Source organism: Hyperolius riggenbachi, chromosome 7, assembly GCF_040937935.1.
Source record: "Hyperolius riggenbachi isolate aHypRig1 chromosome 7, aHypRig1.pri, whole genome shotgun sequence".
In the NCBI taxonomy this organism is placed as follows: domain Eukaryota; kingdom Metazoa; phylum Chordata; class Amphibia; order Anura; family Hyperoliidae; genus Hyperolius; species Hyperolius riggenbachi.
In genome coordinates, this window is record NC_090652.1 from 267,306,041 (window position 1) to 267,326,934 (window position 20,894).

At 42.4% G+C, this 20,894-nt stretch overlaps 1 long non-coding RNA gene across 6 annotated transcripts in view; it reads right to left on the bottom strand.

Annotated features, from left to right (window-relative positions):
- The window catches only part of LOC137525016 (uncharacterized), a 410,675-nt gene that overhangs the window by 274,013 nt on the left and 115,768 nt on the right, over positions 1–20,894 (bottom strand). For all 6 annotated transcript variants that reach the window (XR_011022834.1, XR_011022835.1, XR_011022836.1 and 3 more), the window contains exon 4: positions 11,182–11,317. This is a non-coding gene — a long non-coding RNA (uncharacterized lncRNA). The remainder of the gene's footprint in view (positions 1–11,181; positions 11,318–20,894) is intronic.

Below are 20,894 nucleotides of genomic sequence, written 5' to 3' on the forward strand. Positions count from 1 at the left end.
GTGCCAACTCGGTTGTACCTGTTCAGTCAAATAGCTGTTTGGAACTACTTGTGTGCCTGAGGACATGCACATCCATCCATGTCTGTGAGTAGTACCGGTGACTGGCACATCTGTATTGAGCATGCTGGAGTCCCCAGTACTGTTCAGGGACACAAGTAGTTCCGCAGGTTGTCAAAGGAGTTTCAAATGGGACAGCGTTGCAACGACAAGCTAGACAGAGGACCTGGCAGGCTCTATCTATCCAGAACCTTTCCTCTTCTTAGATAAGTATTAAACTTATTAGTTTCATTAAGCTGCAACTGGAAGGTGTTCAGTGGCAGTCAGATGTGAGGCTGAACTGCATCTAAAAGGATATCTGAGCCAACTCTGCCCCCCATCCCCATATATCAGTATACACCTACATGCAGATTAGTATGAACTCATAGACAGCATTGACCTTTTGCCCCATAAGCCACCGTACATCCTCCTTACTAGGCCCCAACTAGTAGTGGTTGGGACCTTTGAAATATGCTGCACATATGCGCAGCTGCTTACTTGTGGCCATTCTCACTACACTTCATCTGTTCTCCTGGTGGCCTTCTTGTGTCTGCTTGTACACTCACAGCTCTCAGAGTAAGCAACTGCGCATACGTGCAACATATATCTTCTGGCTCAAAGGTCCTGAGCGCTACTAGTCTGGGCCTAGTAAAGGAACTATAGCGGATGAACAGAGGCTTACGGGGGCAAGCGGTCAACGCTGTCCATGAGTTAATACCATTTTGCATGTAAATGTATACTGATTTGAAGGGGGAAGGGGGGGGGGGGAATTGTCTCAAATATCCTTTACGAGATCTGTTTAGCCTCCTGTGTGAAAGCAGCCTAGAAGTACATACACACCTCAGGTGGAAATTGGTCTAAATGACCGTTGACCGACGATCAATCGATGAAGGTCAACAATCTCAAACGACTGACTTGTATACACAGATGAACAATCCAAGAAAGAAGGAATTGACAAATAATATGAAAGTGACGTCTGAGATGCAGCTAGCTGAAACGATCAGTCAATCAGGTCAGTTGGTCACGTCTGCTCTACGATGATCGGTCGAAACATCATTAATTGGTCGTTTTACTAGGGTTCCAAGCAATTTGTATCTAATGTGTGTACATAGCGTAGCCTTCCTGGTGGTAAGGATGAGGCTGACTCGTTATTAAAAAACTTTCTACAATTGGTATTGACGAGTTAGCCTTGTCTACGCTGAAAACTGGCCTGGAAAGAGTTAGAATGGTGCATGTGCACCACCTACTGGCAGTAGCCACATATTACAGCATTACAGAACATTTCTGGAATCTAATACCATACTATATATCAGCCTTTCTCAACCTTTTACCCTGGAGGGACCCTGCAAGTAATTTTTAAATCTCAGGAAACCCCTGGCATGGCCTTCAAAAGCTGGTGTAGCTGTTTGTCACTACCCTCTATTACAGTGCCATCATTACCATGTCTTCTTATTCTAGTTCTTTTTATTATGTGCTCATTATTATTCTGACCCCCAATTTAGTGCTTATTTTTAGGGAACCCTGGTTTAGAAAGCCTGCTATTTATTGTACAGAGAATGACACTTATTACCACACTGGTCTGAACTCAGCCGTGATGGACTATAACGACCACCATGGCTAAGAGTTGTGCAGCAGACCAGAGTCTGTCTGTACAGCGGCCCAATGATGATCCCTAAATATCTGGCATATCGGACCTTTAACTATGCCTAAGCATGACCCAACGACATTGTTCTTGGCACCTCCCCACCTGCTGGAAGCCACTCCGTCAGAAGCACTTGTTGCCCCCTCCCCCCCACATCACAACAAATGCATCGTCAGCAAAAGGCAACAGCGCACTAACAATACTGTACAGAAGTGTCATCAGCCTTTGCAGCGAGAACAATGCTAATGTGCTGTGCTCGGGTTTTGCTAAAAATCTAACACGCCGGATCTTCATGCAATCATTGTGTGCCTGATGTAGTCACACTGGTCTGACCATGATGACCACCCCGCCATGGCAGTCATTATGGTCCACTACTCAGAGTTCAGACAATGTGCCTGTAGGGCTGGTTCAGACGGATGTCTCAATCACCTGCCTAGTGTCTATTCCAAATGCTTTTCTGCAAGCATGCAGAAAGGCATTTGTCGACTTTCAATGGCGATTCCCAGCTACTGTAATTTTTCATCCCGTAGGTGGACACCGGAGTGCGGTGCTAATGGACCCCAGAACGACCTGACCGAGCTGCTTCCAGACAGTGGAAAAAATAAAGATCAAAATGCTGCTTTTGCATAAACGGCAATAAAGTATGCGTGTGAACTGTCCCTTAGTTGTTGTACCACACAAGGGAGATGTTTTAGGTAAACACTGGACAGTATTTATTTCTGCATCTGTAGATTTATTTATTCATCCATATTTGAGGAGGATTTTTCTATTTGTGATTAAAAAGTTTATTTTAGAAATTTTAATTTAATTTTTTGACATGATTTTTTATTTAAAATGTTTATTATACTCAGAATGGATACTAGACCCTTGCTTGATGGATTTTAGTAAGTTGCAAGCAAAGATTTCACGAAAATTAATTGAACCAATTTTTGCACAAAAATCCTGCATAAATTGAATGCCAGGGAGGTTAAAGAGGAATTATCATAGAAACTGACGTTAAACCCCACATACCTCTAGAGCTTTTAGCCAGCAACACTAGAAAGCTTTTCAGAAGTCTCTCATCACAGCCTGTGTTAAAGGAATGCTTTGTTCATCAGCTTTTGTAACAGCTGGTGTCAGCGTTGAAGCAAGAGCTGTACTATGTAGATAAGTTCCATATTGCTTTTACTATTCACAGAGGGTAGATTTACTGTTTGTTTCCGCCCTGCTTACACACACACTGCTTGCTCACAGATCATATAAGAACAGCTGAGAAGGATCTGAAGAGAAGGACCTGTACTTTTTCCTGTTCTTGGATGCCTCTTCCCCCCATTAAGAATGAGCTTTTCCTGGCTGTAGACTCTGTTTACCTTAGACTGCCTGAGGTACAGGATCAGCTGATGAGTCATTTACACACTCTTTGAATCTATATTTCTGATTTCTAACATTCTGAAGAGATTTGTGTCACAGGATAACAGACAGTGAGGACTGTTTCTGTATGCTGAATGTTCTGGATAAAGGCCTCCATATTAATAACCACAGTGAAAACTGTTCTCTGTAAATGTCATATTTTCTTCACATAAAAAAATGAAAAGATGAAAAAAAGCCTTTGTATTGCTATTTGCTAGCAATTACTGGCATTTAGAATTTTAGTTAACTTTGATGCCCAAAGAGGAAGATAGCTGGAACCTTGGGTCCATTGGAGATTGATGATGACATCTGATGAAGTTATCTAAAAGCTTTGCCTGCTTTTCCTTGTAATATGTTCTTGACCCTTTCCTTACTTATTTACTCATAGTAAACTGGATCAGATCCTTAGAGAAAATAACTTGGAATTTTAGACGGCTGTGGGGTATAGGTTCTGTTACTTCATATTTTGGAAGTAGTGAGAGTAACTCTAGAGATATTGAAGTTGTTCCTGATTGACATTGTTTGAGGGTTGTTAAAGAGAAACTCCAACCAAGAATTTAACTTTATCCCAATCAGTAGCTGATACCCCCTTTTACATGATAAATCTATTGCTTTTCACAAACAGACCATCAGGGGGCGCTATATGACTGATATTGTGGTGAAACCCCTCCTACAAGAAACTCTGAAGACCGTGGTACTCCTGGCAGTTTCCTGTCTGTGAACCTTGTTGCATTGTGGGAAATAGCTGTTTACAGCTGTTTCCAACTACCAAAACAGCATGCAGCAGCTACATCACCTGCCAACAGTAAAAATGTCACCATGTAATAAACGTCAGGATGTAAATTGGGGAGACTAAAGATTTTACAATGAGAAAACACTGACTAAATCATTTATACATAATTATTGTAAAAATGAAGCACTTTTTTTATTACATTATTTTCACTGGAGTTCCTCTTTAAATCTTATACTCTAACATTGTTTCTGGGCAAAAATACTCTCTTTTAGTTAATGTATTATTTTTCTTTTCTCACTACCACTGGAACTGCCCAGAACTTTCCCATTGTTGTGGTCTTAAACCCAAGGGGGAAGGGGAAATTTAGATGGGGTGGTAGTGTTGGGTTTATAAAAAAGCGAAAATCCTATAGAGAGCCTTCTTTTTCTTGATTTTTCTGTTGTATAATTTAATCTTGCATTGTTCATCTATTGGTGAAATATAACGTAGTCTCAGAGATGCTATTGTGTATGTTTTGTTTTTATGACTCTCTATAATAAAAATATATCTAAAAAAAACAAAACTGGTAATGGCATTCTCCATTTTTTTGTTACAGCTGGTACACTTTAGGCAGCGGCATTACCTCTAGATCACAGAAAGATTGCAAAATTGAACTTTAGCAGTTAGCCATTAAAAGTTATTACTTTTACAAAACTTTTTTTCTACCTACTCTACATCCATAAAACTGATTTTTCCTGTGAGAGGCACAATATTTTCTCTGTCCAGACTTGAAAAACAAAACATAACTTACTTGTTTTTCTAGCTAATCGAACTGAAGCAGCAATTACAAAATAAAGAATATTATGGGATTGTGAGAACTCCCAGCTGCCTTTGATACGGATCAGGAACGTTTTACAGTTTCTCGACAATTTGTCAGTAAATTTGTTTGGTCGCCTGGTAATTAGAGGAACTGTAGAATTCGGCTGGATGAGTATCCTTTTGTGCTCTTAGTTAAGTGATGTGTAATTAGCTTATGTTAATTAGTATGCATTTATTTTATAACTCAGTTGAAAGTTTAGGATAATAATAGAGTATCCATGTTCCAATTAAGTGTTAATAAATACTTTCACTGACTGTCATTTTGTAACAAAGTATATAAAAAAAGTTACAGGGATTCCTAAAAAAAAATCGAATGTATTAAAATCTGAGTAGAAATCAGATTAATATTGCTCACTGTGAATAATGTGGTTTGACTGGACTGCGATCTGATATCTTTATAGGCATCCTCTGAAGTCCTGTCTGGACTCTGGTCAGGAAAAATGTTTTGGATGTTGGATTTCATAGGGCAATCGCTGTGATTTTTTGTCAATCCAACCGCTGTCCAACATCTGTTCAACCCCCCTCTTCTAAATTTATCCAACCCCCTTTGCTACATTTCAAGTCGTTCATTCTGTATATCGAGTCACTGTCCCAGATTACTCTTTCATTGCCCTAATCTCGGTCTTTCCACATACAGTTTGAGATTAGCAATGCGGCACCAGGGAGAGGAACGTCTATTATGGTATATTTTAGTTAAACAGAGACTGAAGTCTCTCAAAATTCAGGTTTTTATTTTAAAAATCTCTTTAATATCAATGCCCGAACTAAAACTAATCAAAACTCTGCCTCCCTGGGCAGCAAAATCCACGACCAAGAAAGTCGTGGATTTTTGCTGTGGAGTTTGGGGTGATTTAGTTAGTGTTCAGCCACGGGGATGCAGCGTTTTAGTTAGGGCATTGATGTTAAAGACATTTTTTAAATAAAAACCTGCATTTTATGAGACTTCAGAGTCTCTTTAACTAAAAGCATAAGAAAGCAATTATATAGAATCAAAGTCCATGGATTAACATTCTGCTATTTGGCATTGGAAACATAAATAAGGGCCCTTTTACACTTAATCAGTTGCTCTCAGTTATAACTGAAAGAAAACTGATTTTCAAAGTAATATCCATGTTTAATAAACGCACAAAACGTGAACAAATATATAACGATAAACAGTAATTTACCTCAAACTAAGGACAAACTAAGGACTGTTAAAACGTAGCTTTTATTACTTCTACATTCAAAATAATTTACTTTCCTAGGTCGCTGTCACTAATATACAAACTCAATTTCTTATGAACTGGGAGTCTCCAGTCAGCATCACAGGAGAAATATTCTCCGCCCCTCAGTTCATATAGTAATAATAATAATAGTAGTGTAATTTATTATTACTATATAAACTGAGGGGCGGAGAATATTTCTCCTGTGATGCTGACTGGAGACTCCCAGTTCATAAGAAATTGAGTTTGTATATTAGTGACAGCGACCTAGGAAAGTAAATTATTTTAAATGTAGAAGTAATAAAAGCTACGTTTTAATATCCATGTTTCCCTGTGGCTCAGTTCCCAATACACGCGTTTTAACTGAAAGCTTTTTCACAATGCACTGCTATGGAAAAAGCGCATACCAACACATACTAACGCATACTAACACACACTAACGCATACCAATGCATTAAGTGTAAAAGGATCCTTATTACAGCCCTTTTACGCTTAGGCAGCTTTCACAGTAAGACGTTACAGGCGCACGTTAGTACAGCCTGTAACGCAGCCCATTGCACAGCAATGAAAAATCAATGGGCTGTTCACAGTGCCCACGTTGCGTTACATTGTAACGCTGGACGTCAAGTAAAAGTGCTGCATGCTGTGCGTTATACACGGCTAAGCCACGTTAGACTGTTTCCACATGCTCAGTAATGTTGGAGGAGGAGGTCTCCCCTCCTCCTCCGCGGCCAGCCACATGGCTAATTAATACTCACTGCACTCAGTGACGTGCAGTGTTTACTTCCTGGAGCGGCCGCTCTGTGCGGCGATTGGCTGGCGGGACCACGTGATGCGGATCACGTGGTCTCCGCATCGCATGCCACAAAAAAGGCGCACCAAGAGCTGCATAACGCATCTCTAGGTAGCGTCCGCCTCTAACACCACCAGGCGTTGCGTTAGGGGCATGTTATGCGACCTATAACGTCCCCTAAAATGCAACGTCCTGTTGGGAAAGAGGCCATAATCAGTTCCTCTCCATTATAACTGAAAGAAAACTGATTTTCAAAGTAATGCCCATGTTTTCCTAGGGCACAGTTCACACTATACGCGTTTTATCTGAATCTCTTTCTCAATGCACTGCTATGGAAGAAACGAATACCAACGCATACTAACGCATTAAGTGTAAAAGGACCTTTAACCCTCTGTCACTATAAAAGGTAAAAAAATGTTTGCTACAAACAATGAAAACTAAACAGTTCTAGCAGATATCAAAAAGGAGTTCTGAGTATGGGCTGGTTCACACTGGGCGCTTTTGTAGCGCTTTCCTGATCGACGGTGATCAGCAAAGCACTACTGCTAATGTATCCCTAAGGATACATTTTCACTGCAGCGTGTGCTATTAATCACAAAGGAGCTGCATGCAGTGCTTTTGGGATGATCACGTTGTGATTCTTGTTCTACTGGAATCACAAGCATATATTACAGTAAAAATGCAAATGTATTAATGTGATCGCAATAAGCGCTCCAAATGTTAACTAGCACTAAGGCTTTAGTAATGATTTCAAAATATTTACCACTTAGATATTGTCATTAGTATACAGTAGTTGCTGTTTTATAAAGCAGAAGGTGCCATCTAGTGGTGTTATATTTTATTGCATCTCTCTAAAAAGTGCTTTTTTGTGAGAGCTTGAAAATATACAGTACAGACCAAAAGTTTGCACACACCTTCTCATTCAAAGAGTTTTCTTTATTTTCATGACTATGAACATTGTAGATTCACACTGAATGCATCCAAACTATGAATGAACACATGTGGAAGTATAGTACATAACCAAAAAGTGTGAAACAACTGAAAATATGTCATTCTAGGTTCTTCAAAGTAACCACCTTTTGCTTTGATTACTGCTTTGCACACTCTTGGCATTCTCTTGACGAGGTTTAAGAGGTAGTCACCTGAAATGGTCTTCCAACAGTCTTGAAGGAGTTCCCAGAGATGCTTAGCACTTGTTGCCCTTTCGCCTTCATTCTGTGGTCCAGCTCACCCCAAACCATCTCGATTGGGTTCAGGTCTGGTGACTGTGGAGGCCAGGTCATCTGGAGCAGCACCCCATCACTCTCCTTCCTGGTCAAATAGTCCTTACACAGCCTGGAGGTGTGTCCTGTTGAAAAATAAATGATGGTCCAACTAAACACAAACCGGATGGAATAGCATGCTGCTGCAGATGCTGTGGTAGCCATGCTGGTTCAGTATGCCTTAAATTTTGAATAAATCCCCAACAGTGTCACCAGCAAAGCACCCCCATGCCATCACACCTCCTCCTCCATGCTTCACGGTGGAAACCAGGCATGTAGAGACCATCCGTTCACCTTTTCTGCGTCGCACAAAGACACGGTGGTTGGAACCAAAAATCTCAAATTTGGACTCATCAGACCAAAGCACAGATTTCCACGGGTCTAATGTCCATTCCTTGTGTTCTTTAGCCCAAACAAGTCTCTTCTGCTTGTTGCCTGTCTTTAGCAGTGGTTTCCTAGAAGATATTCTACCATGAAGGCCTGATTCACAGAGTCTCCTCTTAACAGTTGTTCTAGAGATGTGTCTGCTGCTAGAACTCTGTGTAGCATTGACCTGGTCTCTAATCTGAACTGCTGTTAACCTGCGATTTCTGAGGCTGGTGACTCGGATGAACTTATCCTCCGCAGCAGGACTCTTGGTCTTCCTTTCCTGGGGCGGTCTGCATGTGAGCCAGTTTCTTTGCAGCGTTTGATGGTTTTTGAGACTGCACTTGCGGACACTTTCACAGTTTTCTCAATTTTTCGGACTGACTAAGTTACATTTCTTAAAGTAATCATGGCCACTTCTTTTTCTTTACTTAGCTGCTTTTTTCTTGCCATAATACAAAGTCTAACAGTCTATTCAGTAGGACTATCAGCTGTGTATGCACCCGACTTCTCCACAACCCAACTGATGGCCCCAACCCCATTTATAAGGCAAGAAATCCCACTTATTAAACCTGACAGGGCACACCTGTGAAGTGAAAACCATTTCAGGTGACTACCTCTTGAAGCTCATCAAGAGAATGCCAAGAGTGTGCAAAGCAGTAATCAAAGCAAAAGGTGGCTACTTTGAAGAACCTAGAATATGACATATTTTCAGTTGTTTCACACTTTTTGGTTATGTACTATACTTCCACATGTGTTCATTCATAGTTTGGATGCATTCAGTGTGAATCTACAATGTTCATAGTCATGAAAATAAAGAAAACTCTTTGAATGAGAAGGTGTGTCCAAACTTTTGGTCTGTACTGTAGGAGTTGTGTATTTGACGAACAACCACATTAAACTGTTTTGAAAATAAAGAAAATACTGTAATTATAATCATTGTGTATTTATATATATATATTTATATATGAGGAAGTTCGGCATGGACCAGAAACTGCTGACGAGCTTCTACTCAGCCACCATCGAATCCGTCATCTGTTCTTCTATCCTCGTCTGGTACGCTGGCTCCTCTGCCAGCGACAGACAATAGGTACAGAGAGTCATCAGATCAGCGGAAAGGATCATCGGAAAACCACTTCCCCCACTGGACCTACTCTACAACACCAGACTGCGCTCCAGAGCCTTGCGGATCGCAAATGATCCTTCGCACCCAGGCTCCCGCTTCTTCTGTCGTCTCCGTTCAGGCCAGAGGTATCGGGCCATCTACACCAGGACCTCAAGGCACAGGAACAGCTTCTTCCCCTTAGCTGTCAAATCACTGAACTCACTGGACTCGCTCCCATCCCCCACAACTGAAAGAAGAGCGGCCCCTCCTTAGGCCGCTTGCTTCACTAGCTAGAATAGTCTTTTAAGCATTACCTGCACTGCAGAACTCTCTTTTTGGAAATGGCTGCTTATGTAATTACTGTACCGTATTGTATTTGTTTTTGATGTATTGCTATCTCTGGTGTGTGTCATTTTACTGTTTCTATGCCCTGCTTATGCCAAGCCCAATTCCGGGTACGACCCAGTCGTGCTTGGCGGAAAATAAATTCTGATTCTATAGTGATGACACCTTCCAAAGCTCTTTATAGAGTACAAATGTCCTGTCACTAATAGAGCTCATGATCTAATCATGTACATTATTTGTAATTTTTTTTTTCCCGATTTGAAAACTCTGATTCCCCCTCCCCCAAGGAAAAAAATTGCTTGTATCTATAGATCATGAAATTGACAATCTATCATAAACAAAATTGATCAATTTTTTTTTTCACCATGTTTAGTGAAAAAACTTTTTTATGTAACCTGTGTGGCTAACTTAAGGTAATTTTTTACTTACAGCTTATCTATAACTATGTTTTTGAGTGTACATTAAGGCTATATGGGAATTGTTTTTTTTTTTTCTACTAAAGCATCTTTTGAGCTCTTCTCATAACCCTAAAAACCTAAACAGGATTGTGTATTTGTTTATTTTTTTGCTGTGGTTCAGGATTGCAGCTTTAGCCTGGGTTATACTGAAACAATGTGGGCATTGATGAAAGGTTATAAGTGCCAAAGTAAGGATTAGTACTCTCACCTGCTCATCTAAGCCACTTGGCGCAATTTGTGTCATTCACCTGAAGAAGCAGTGGGCACCCAATGAAATGCGTTTTCCTAAAGTGTTTTAGTTCCTCTTATGTTTTCTGTCTCTTCACTTGTTTGTAAAGCACTAATCTTTCATAAACATCACTTTTATCGTTATCTGCTGTATGTAACTAACATTATTTTGTGCTCCAGTCCCCAGCCGCAAGCATGGCCACCAAATGCACCCAATGTACAGCATCTGAGTTTTGGCATTACTTTCTTCTCCACCCTTTTCACATTTCCAGCATTTCTCTGAGGAAAATAATCACTCTCCTGGTGTGCCTGGTGCACAGAACGCAATTTCCCATCAGATCGACGGGTCGGATTGATCATTTCTGGCTTGTCTGATCTGCTCTCAGTCGAAAACGGGAATGGATTTTTGCAGTACTGATCTGCGCCATGCAGATCCCGTTCTGGATCAGGAGCAGACCAGACTTGCTAGAAATTATCAATTCTACCTGTCGATCTGATGGGAAATTGTGTGGCGTGTACCAGGCATATGATTACAAACAGAATTTATACAACCTGTCTTCTGATAGCTCTAATGATAAAAAGGGGTTTGTGTAGTGGACGAACGTGTTGTTCTTTCAGGCCCTAACCACACTTAATGTGTAGCGTTGAGACGAGTTGTGTTGCGTCCTATTTCACATATTCTGCTTTGCTTCAGGCTGTACAGGGAAAAGGGCAGCTCTCTACTACTGGTGGCTAACACATTGCACCTATTATACTGTACTTACATAATTTTTGTCTGCTTATCCCTCCTGATGTCCATCTCGGGACTTTGGAAACAGGAGATCAGTGTTACACTTTCTGGAAGCTCTAGTATGGTGCTGAAGAAGGTCCTCACTGACAAACTGTATGATGTGTACACAGCTGTCGGGGGAAGGAAAGGAATAAAGTAAGGCAGTGTACAAAGAGAAACTCCCACTCTGCTGGCAGCTTAAACTGTGCACACAATTCTCTGTGTCATGCGACCGAAAAAAAAATCTGAAATAGCTGCATCAAATACTGTATGAAAATGGTGTTAGCAATGGCGTAGTCCTCTGATCACCTTTACTAACAATGAAAAACCTGGGAGGCTGAACAAGGGCTTTAAAGTGGGATTATACTCTCAAAACTGAAATTTCAGTAACTAATCTTAGTTACATAAACATTTGAAAGCATTTCTACACATTTCCCGTGTGTAAAAAAGTTTATTTTCGTTGCGGAAGCTTGCTTATATCTGCAAATGTAATAATTGCTAGCTGAAGTTCTATGAGGCATGTGTCTTCATTCTGCCCCCCTCCTCTTCTGCTGAAGTGACTCAGCTGTTGCCAGTGCAATGTGTATGTTCAGCAGAGGATGAGTGAAGAGACATCCATGACAGAGCTTCAGATGGCAATGATTATAGTTGCCTTTGCTGATGACAAGAGATAAGCAAGCTTCACTGCAGTGAAAATAAAAGTTTTTAGACAGGGAATGTGTGGGAATGATTTCAGATGTTATTTTATATAACTAAGAGTAGTTGCTAAAATTTTAGTTTCGAATCCTACTTTAAGAAATACAAAGTTGGTCATTTTTCAAGATTACTGTGCTGAGAAACCTTTGGGTACCAATGTCCATCGGTCCTCTCTCTGCCAAACCACGCACAGTTGTCAGTTGCTCTCACAGAAGAGATTCAAGCTGTGCTTGTTGGGTGCTGGAGGACCTTGTCCCAGCTCTGATCGGAAGTGTGTCTGATGCTGAAACCAAGATAATTAACATAAATTTGTGTATCCTGAATAATGCATTACATTCTACTATACAATATGTTATTGCGTTGCCTCTATAAGCCTCTAAGTTCCAAAACTGACTGCAGCATAATTTGGCCTTCCTTTTAGGTATGAAATGTGTACTCTCTCTGGAGTATGAATGGACTCCCTCTAAATGTTCCACTATCTGCGTGGGTACTCGGCTTCAGAAAAGCAGAAGCAATAGTTTAACCTTTTCTGCCTCCAAGGCAGTATATCTAAAAACTTCACCTAAGCCTTAGGGGCGTAAATGTAAGCACCACCGCCGCAACCCCGCTCTGCGCCACTCATGAGCATGCACCCGTGCTCGTTCTCGCCACGCCCGTTAGCTTGGAGATCAATGAATGGAAACGCAGTTCCCATTCATTGATCTAAGTTACCTTAGGGACTGAACTTTTTTAATATGTAACTCAAGAGGGAATCTTTCTGTAATGTTTTAAATTGTGGGCTTGTAAATAGTGATGGATACAAAACTGAAAAAATGTACCTTTATTTTCAAATAAAATATTGGCGCCATATATTGTGATAGGGATATAATTTAAATGGTGTAATAACCGGATCAAATGGGCAGATAAAATACGTAGGTTTTAATTATAGTAGCGTGCATTATTTTAAAACTACAATGGCCAAAAACTGAGAAATTATGATTTTTTTTCATCCTTTTTCTTATTATTCCTGTTAAAATGCATTTAGAATAAAATACTTCTTAGTCTAATGTACCACCAAAAGAAAGCCTAATTGGTGACAAAAAAAAAAAATATATAGATCATTTCGTTTTGATTAAGTTATTGGTGAATGAATGGGAGGAGCACTGAAATGTGAAAATTGCTCTAGTCCATAAGGGGAAAATACACTGAAGACAGAAGTGGTTAATGTTGATGGTTGGATACAAGGAGAGGAAGCTTTAGGCCAATTTCACACTAGAAACCAGCGTTATAGGTGCGGTGCAATCAGACAAAATACAATTCCGCACATGCGCGACGTTAATGCCAAACAGTTTAAAATATCTCCACGCGCCATAGACTTACATGACTTTCGGTTGCAGCACAACACCGCAGGTGGTCACTGATAACGCGCTATTGTCATTGCTGTAAATTGGTACATCTGGCGCATCATTCAGAAGGTAGCCACCGATTGGCAGCGCTCCAGGCTGCAAATGAAATGAAACCTACAGAGATGTGCAGAGCCCTCCTGAGGCTAATGACACACCTTGAATATGAATCATTTGGAAATGATATACTAATCACTATACTAAGAATTTGAATGCAAACTGAAGCCCATGGATGCAGCTAGCCTAAAGTGTACTTATGTTTTTTGTACAGCAGAAGGTAATGGCAGCACTTGCAAATAGACGCTGTACCTGATTGACTACCTGCACAAGTATGCAGAGCTTGACTTCTCAACTTCTGGCACATTGTATCGCACCACAGGAGGTATGAAATGTCCTATAGGGTTTCATTGCTTTAGCATTACACTGCAGTAAAAAAGGGTATCGCAACACAATTAAAACGTCCCAGTGTGAAAGAGGCCTTAAGATAAGCTTTATCAGTTATTTATTGAGTTGCAACTTTTGTCATCATTTACAAATGGCTTTTTAGGTGTGGCTAAAATGTGACAACAAGCAGAGGCTGCTATGTTTATATTCCAGGCATTTGTTTCTCGGGTTGGCAGCAGCTTATTCGCTAGTCCGTCCTTTTGGTCTGAATTCGTATCACAGTTTTCTGTAGGCAAGGAGGTGCTGTCAACCTCTTGAACTCACTCCACTCCCTGCGCCCCATTGTTCCCCTGTGCTGTGCTGACCCCCGGCTGCAGTTATTACAATCAATCCGCCAGTTCACTCCTTCCTTAATGTTCTTCCATGGGTGCAAGCAACAGCAGACACCTGTATTTTGAATATTTGGTATTTGTGTGTGGACTTGTACAAGCGAATAAATGATATTCTGATTCTGAGGAAGCACTGGAGTCTCTGAAACGCACGTAGTGACCTCCCCCCGACCCTATCTGCATGTTTGGTACTGAAACTGTGCTGAACTGTTGTATTCGGGAGCATTCAATTGTTCTAAAATTAATGTGCTGAAATAAATCACCAAGAGTAGGGATAACCATTATCTCATTGCAGTGCTCATCCTCATCAGGGAAGTGCGGAAAATCAGAAAAATGACCACACTCCCTCCATTCCCCTCCTCCATCAATTCCACCTCACTCTGATGGTATATTTTGAGGTCCATTGCTCAATATGCTTTGGAATAGAGAGGAAGATGCAAGACAAGGGTACTGGTGAAATACACTGATTAATCCTAGCAGGAGTACCTGTTTTTTTTAAATGCACAAATACATTTTTTGAATATGTGTGAAACTACATTAATAAGTTCTTGCAATGATGCATGAAATGGCACTTTACTATCAATGATAATTACAATCACAAAGGATTCAATGACTTGACCACCCCAAGATTCCAACTAAAAACCTTTGGAGCCAGAGCTTTCTGTCATGCTGCCCCTACCCTGTGGAACGCTTTGTTAAACTTAATTAGGACAGCTCTAACCCTGGAGACATTTAAATGAAAACTGAAAAACCACCTGTTTAGCTTGGCAATTACAGTAGCAAGGAAAATAATGTGAACCTGTTGGAATGGTATGGATACATAAAACACTAAACGAGAATGGAGTTCATGGGAGGATACCACAGAGGAAGCCACTGCTGTCCAAAAAAAAACATTGCTGCAGGTTTAAAGCTTGCATGAATGTTCCACAGCAGTACTGGTAAAATATTCTGTGTACAGATGAAACCAAGGTGGAGTTGTTTGGAAGAAACACACAACAATATGTGTATCATTCATAAAAGTGTTGTCGGTAATGAGAATCAGTGTGGGAAAACACAGCTGTCGGTACTTTGGACCACAGTGTGGTCATTCATGAAAAAGTGCACAGTTGCGATAGCAGTGCGGAGATTTCCCGAACTAGGCTGACGGTAGGCAGGCAGTAGGCTTGCGCAAACACAGGAAGCTGCCGAGTTGATACATTTCTCCGTGTTCCACTCTACTGCAGCTGCCTGGGAGGTCTGTGTCTCCATTAACTCAGCATGGTTCTCGCCACATCCAAGGGAGCGGTATTTCCCGTCCTCATACCGCTTGCCGTAATATTTATGAATTGACATTTTGTTACATTTGTTCCGATAATCACCGCACAAGGCGGTGATTTATCGCTCTGCTTGGTAATGTCAGCTTTTCATGTGGAAAGAGCCTTTATGAATGGAAATTTTGCTATGTGCTCCGTAAAGTCGGCTGTTTTCAGCATTTCCACGTGCGGAAATGCTTTATGAATGATAGCCTATGTGTGGAGAAAAAGAGGCTAGCGCTTACAGGTTGCGATTTTGTCAAGAGATTTTCAGAGCAATTTTTGCTCATTCATTAAAGCTGAATCGCTCCCAAAAATGCTACATGCAGCACGTTTGCAGCGCTGCTGTGGGAACATCCTCATAGGTTACATTAGCCAAGTTCAAAGCAATGGCGATTTGAAAAGCGCTTAGGAGCGCTCTTGGTGTGCACAAGCCCTACCATTTTTCTACTTTGTATAATATTTCCAAATAAAATATTGTCGCTATACAAAATACTAGGGACATAATTTCAATGTTGTGATAGCCAGGACAAATGTGCAAATAAAATGTGTGTTTTTTTGTCAACAGTGGCATTGTTTATTTTAAAACTATAGGGAAGAGTTTAAGAAATAGAGGATTTTTTTCATTTTTTTTCTAATTTTTCCCTTAAAAATGCATAGAAAATAAAATAATTACTGCAAAGAAGTATCACCCTCAAAAAGCCTAATTTGTGGTGAACAAAACAAGATATAGATCATTCAGGTGTCATAAGCAGTAATAAAATTGTGGCTAAATGAATAGGATGAGTGCTGCAGGTGAGGGACAGTTCCCTGTCAACAAGCAGCAGTGCTGTGAGACTGGCCATGAGACTGGCCGTGAGACTGGCCGTGAGACTGGCTGTGAGACTGGCCATGAGACTGGCCATGAGACTTGCCGTGAGACTGGCCATGAGACTTGCCGTGAGACTGGCCATGAGACTGGCCATGAGACTTGCCGTGAGACTGGCCACGAGACTGGCCGTGAGACTGGCCATGAGACTGGCCATGAGACTGGCCGTGAGACTGGCTGTGAGACTGGCCATGAGACTGGCCGTGAGACTGGCCATGAGACTGGCCATGAGACTGGCCACGAGACTGGCCGTGAGACTGGCCACGAGACTGGCCATGAGACTGGCCACGAGACTGGCCGTGAGACTGGCCATGAGACTGGCCATGAGACTGGCCATGAGACTGGCCGTGAGACTGGCCGTGAGACTGGCCATGAGACTGGCCGTGAGACTGGCCATGAGACTGGCCGTGAGACTGGCCGTGAGACTGGCCATGAGACTGGCCATGAGACTGGCCGTGAGACTGGCCATGAGACTGGCCATGAGACTGGCCATGAGACTGGCCATGAGACTGGCCGTGAGACTGGCCGTGAGACTGGCCATGAGACTGGCCATGAGACTGGCCATGAGACTGGCCGTGAGACTGGCCATGAGACTGGCCATGAGACTGGCCATGAGACTGGCCATGAGACTGGCCGTGAGACTGGCCGTGAGACTGGCCATGAGACTGGCCATGAGACTGGCCGTGAGACTGGCCGTGAGACTGGCCATGAGACTGGCCAAGAGACTGGCCATGAGACTGACCATGGGACTGACCATGGGACTGGCCGTGAGACTTGCCATGAGACTGGCAGTTGATAAAAGCAGTTGAGAATGGCAGTTGGTCCTCATTCGCATGCAACCCCTCGATCAGGAAACATCTTAACGGATTTTCTCCTGCTTCTTTGGTTTTCAGCGAATATTTGTGACTTCCAGTCGATTTTTTTTACTCCAAAGCAACATTTCCAGCGACTTACTATCAACCAGTGATATTTTTAATCAATTTTGGTCCTTTTCGCCCAAGATGAGTGCCAGACAAGACATCGAGAGGTAAGTGGAGCCAACAGAGGGCATCAGAGAGCTGTGGGGGATAGAAAGATAGTGAGGAGAGCCCTGCTACAGTCTGGGCTGCAGGGGGGCCTTTTATTGCCTGATTGTGGCATATTCATCACTTTGGTAACATGTGGAGTAGGTAGGCCTTAGGCCTAGCTTTCTCCTTGGTGATGAAGTAGCCTAAGTAGGGCTAATGCCTAGCATCAGAGCCGGATCATGCACAAGGCAAACCTAGGCAGTTGCCTAGGGCCTGGAGATAGTATAGGGGCAGGGTGGATGCTAACCCCTATCAAATCCTAGTAAAAAAAAGCCAGTGAGGAGAGCCCTGCTACTAAATCTGGGCTGCAAGGGGACCTTTTATTGCCTGATTGTGGGATATTCATCTCTGTGGTGACATGTGGAATAGGTACGCCTTAGGCCTAGCTTTCTCCTTGGTGACGAAGTAGCCTAGGTAGGGCTTAGGCCTAGCATCAGAGCCGGATCATCCACAAAGCCAACCTAGGCAGTTACCTAGGGCCAGGAGACAGTCTAGGGGCAGGGTGGATGCTAACCCCCATCAAATCTTACTAAAAAAGCCAGATGACCATCTGCGGTCTGCAAAAACTGTTATCTTGCCAAGGGCACAGTGGCATAGATAAGGATCTTGCAGCTTTTACATGGGGCCCGCCAAGCATTGACAACATAACAATTCATATGGCGCAACAATACCTTGCAAGGACATCCACAGTGTAAGAGGTGCAAGCAGAGGAGGGAAACAGTTCATTAATGATCACAGCTAGTCAAAGCATATATATAGCAGTGATCATTACCAGCAGAGCTCCATTGAAGAGCTAATACTGTGGTTGAGGGATGGCCCCTAGTATGCCCCTCTGGTCCAAGGGCCCCAGTGCAATCACAGACCTCTTTATCCCCTATTGCTATGCCACTGCTAGGGCCCCATTTCATCTATTTTCATTTCTGGTTACTTTAAAAACACAGGTGAAGTCATTATACGTTTTTTTATGACAATGTGGTGCATGCATTGTAGATTTTAGACTTTACAGACTCTTTAAAGGAAATGTAGAAATATATGTACTAAACATTGGCAACAGACAGTCATGAAATGCCCAGCAGTGGCACAACAAATATACCAGCAGCACAAGCAGTGTCCACATACATAACAGTGCACATTACATACATATCTGTTCACTACACCAAAACATCAGTCAAGGCACATGTATTGAGGTGTTACACCATGCCCCCTCTGCTGTGGCCTGCACCCCCCCCCCCCCCCTTTCCCATTTATAATTGCCCCTCTGCTGTAACCTGCAATCTCCCCTTCTCCATATTGTACAGGGCCTGCTACACTCTGCACTATAACCTGTAGCCCCCTCCCACAAAGTGACTTGGATAACCTGGAATGCTGTAAGATCACAAGTTGGAGTGTCCTGGCAGTGTTTGCCTCTTATCCAAGTATCATGTAGTATAAAGAGAAGGGGATCTTGCTGTAGAATAAAATAGCAATCAATCAAATGGATCTAATATGATTTAAGATGCCCAGTAACGATACAATTTTAGCAACCAATTGATCTTCCAATTGACAGGGTTGGATAGTGTTGATGGTGCCAATCCAACAAAAATGTTCAATCAATCGATCGTTTCATTGATCCATTCGCTAACATGGTGTCGTCAATGGGCACCTAAACTGCTTTTTATTGGTAGGGTCGGCTGTAGGTGAGGAGACACCTGTGTAGACCGAACTCTGATCTCTTTACAGGGCTTTATGTTTAGGGATGAGCTCAAATTAATGGTTGTATCAAAAGTAATTTTTGCATAAAAATTTATATTTTCACCAGGTGCAAAATTTTCACAAAATTATAATGGCTGTTGGTAAAATGTATACTATATAAAGGTGTTTTCTCATGTCTGTTGAATTCTGAAAAAAATGCGTTTTTGCATGCCCATGTGTTTTCATATATATTCTCATTTGTGCGCAAATCATCATGGGAGACAAAATCAGGAGACTGGAGTGGGGGCAATACAGGAATAGAAGGCTAGAGAAGCAGTCAGCAGAGACAGGGCTAAAGGAGGGAAAGTGGAGCGAGAAGGAGGAGAGAGAGAAAAGCAGATGGAAAGCTGCAAGCAAAAATCAAGAGTGTGTGGAAAGCTTCAAAGACATGGTTCAGATGTGTGCTATACTGGATAACTAAACAAGCATTAAACACTCACTATTGTTCTTCACCTCCTGCTCACGTGTCACCACCCCTCCCCTCTCCATAGAGCAGAATGGCTCGTAGCTGACCAGCATCTCTTTATAAGAAATCAAAATACAAGAAATAAAGTGCTCAACTCCATGTGAACTAAAAGGAAAATTTACTACTGGATACCTATACTAAAGGGGACAGCTGGCTACCTTTACTAAGGGGGGCATCTGGCTACCTATACGTAGGGAGATTTCTGGCTACCTATACTACACTGAAGGGGGGGCATCTAACTATACAAGTGGGGCTGGCATCTGATTATCCTAAGTGGAAGAGAGGCATATTACTGCCTATACTTAGGGAAAGGAAGGTATCTGGCTGCTCCACTAAGGGAGGGGCGGGGGATATCTGGCTACCTATGCTAAGGGAAAGGGGTGCATCCGGCTACCTATATAGGAGGAGGCATCTGGCTACCGATACTGGGGGAGGCATCTGGCTACCTATACTGGGGGGGGGGGGGGGGGCACAACTGGCTACCTATACTGTAGGGGGGGGGGGGCAGTGAGCTCCCTGTATGAAGGGAGGGGGTGGCATCAGGCTACCAGTTCTTGGAGGCTGGATGCTATGGTCAGGGGGCACCTAGTGATAGTCGGCTTTGTGCAGTAAAAAGTACAAATCTGGCCCTAGGTGGGATGCACTGCAGCAGGCTTATTATGTTGCATGCAAATCGCAACGCTTCATGGCCCATATGCAATTCACTTTTTCTCCTGAGTTTTCTCCTAGGAGATTATTTTTCAAATTCTTTTTAAAATAACTTTTCGGCATTTTGGGATTGAAAAAGTACCAAAAAGTAGTTGAAAAAGTACTATCAAAATTACTTTGAGTATTTTCTTAGTTGCTGGTGGCTTAAAATGCATTTTTACGGCAAGGTGTGAAAATATCACCTAGAAGAAAACTCAGGAGACAAAGTTATATGTGAAAGGGCCCTTAAAGCTCAGCATAACAGCCTGGCCACTAGCATTGCTTCCAATGGCAGCCTCCATATTCCCCACTTCTGGTTCCCTTTATGCTGGTTTCACACTGCATCTTGGCGTTAGTGATGCGGTGCGGCGGGCACCAAAAACAGGCCTTAATTGAATACCGCGTTAGTACTCAGTATTCCCTGTCTGGCATTCGGCAAAGCAGGAAGCGACGCGCGCTTGTGGTCGCTTCCTGCTTCGGGTATGCTAACAATACGCTTCCGCACATGTGCGCCGTGACGTCACAACGCCAACGTGGTTAAAGAACCCTGCGCTGCATAAACTAACATGACTTCTGGACCGATGCAAATCGCTGCACATTAATGTAGATATGCGCTAGCGTTAAATTGGGCACTTCCGGCGCAGTGTACTGCAACGTGGGGAGTATGAACTTCCCCATAGACTCTCATTAGGCTGCGGTAGCAGTGCGGCAATTTGACTTATCGCACTTCCCTAGTGTGAAACGGC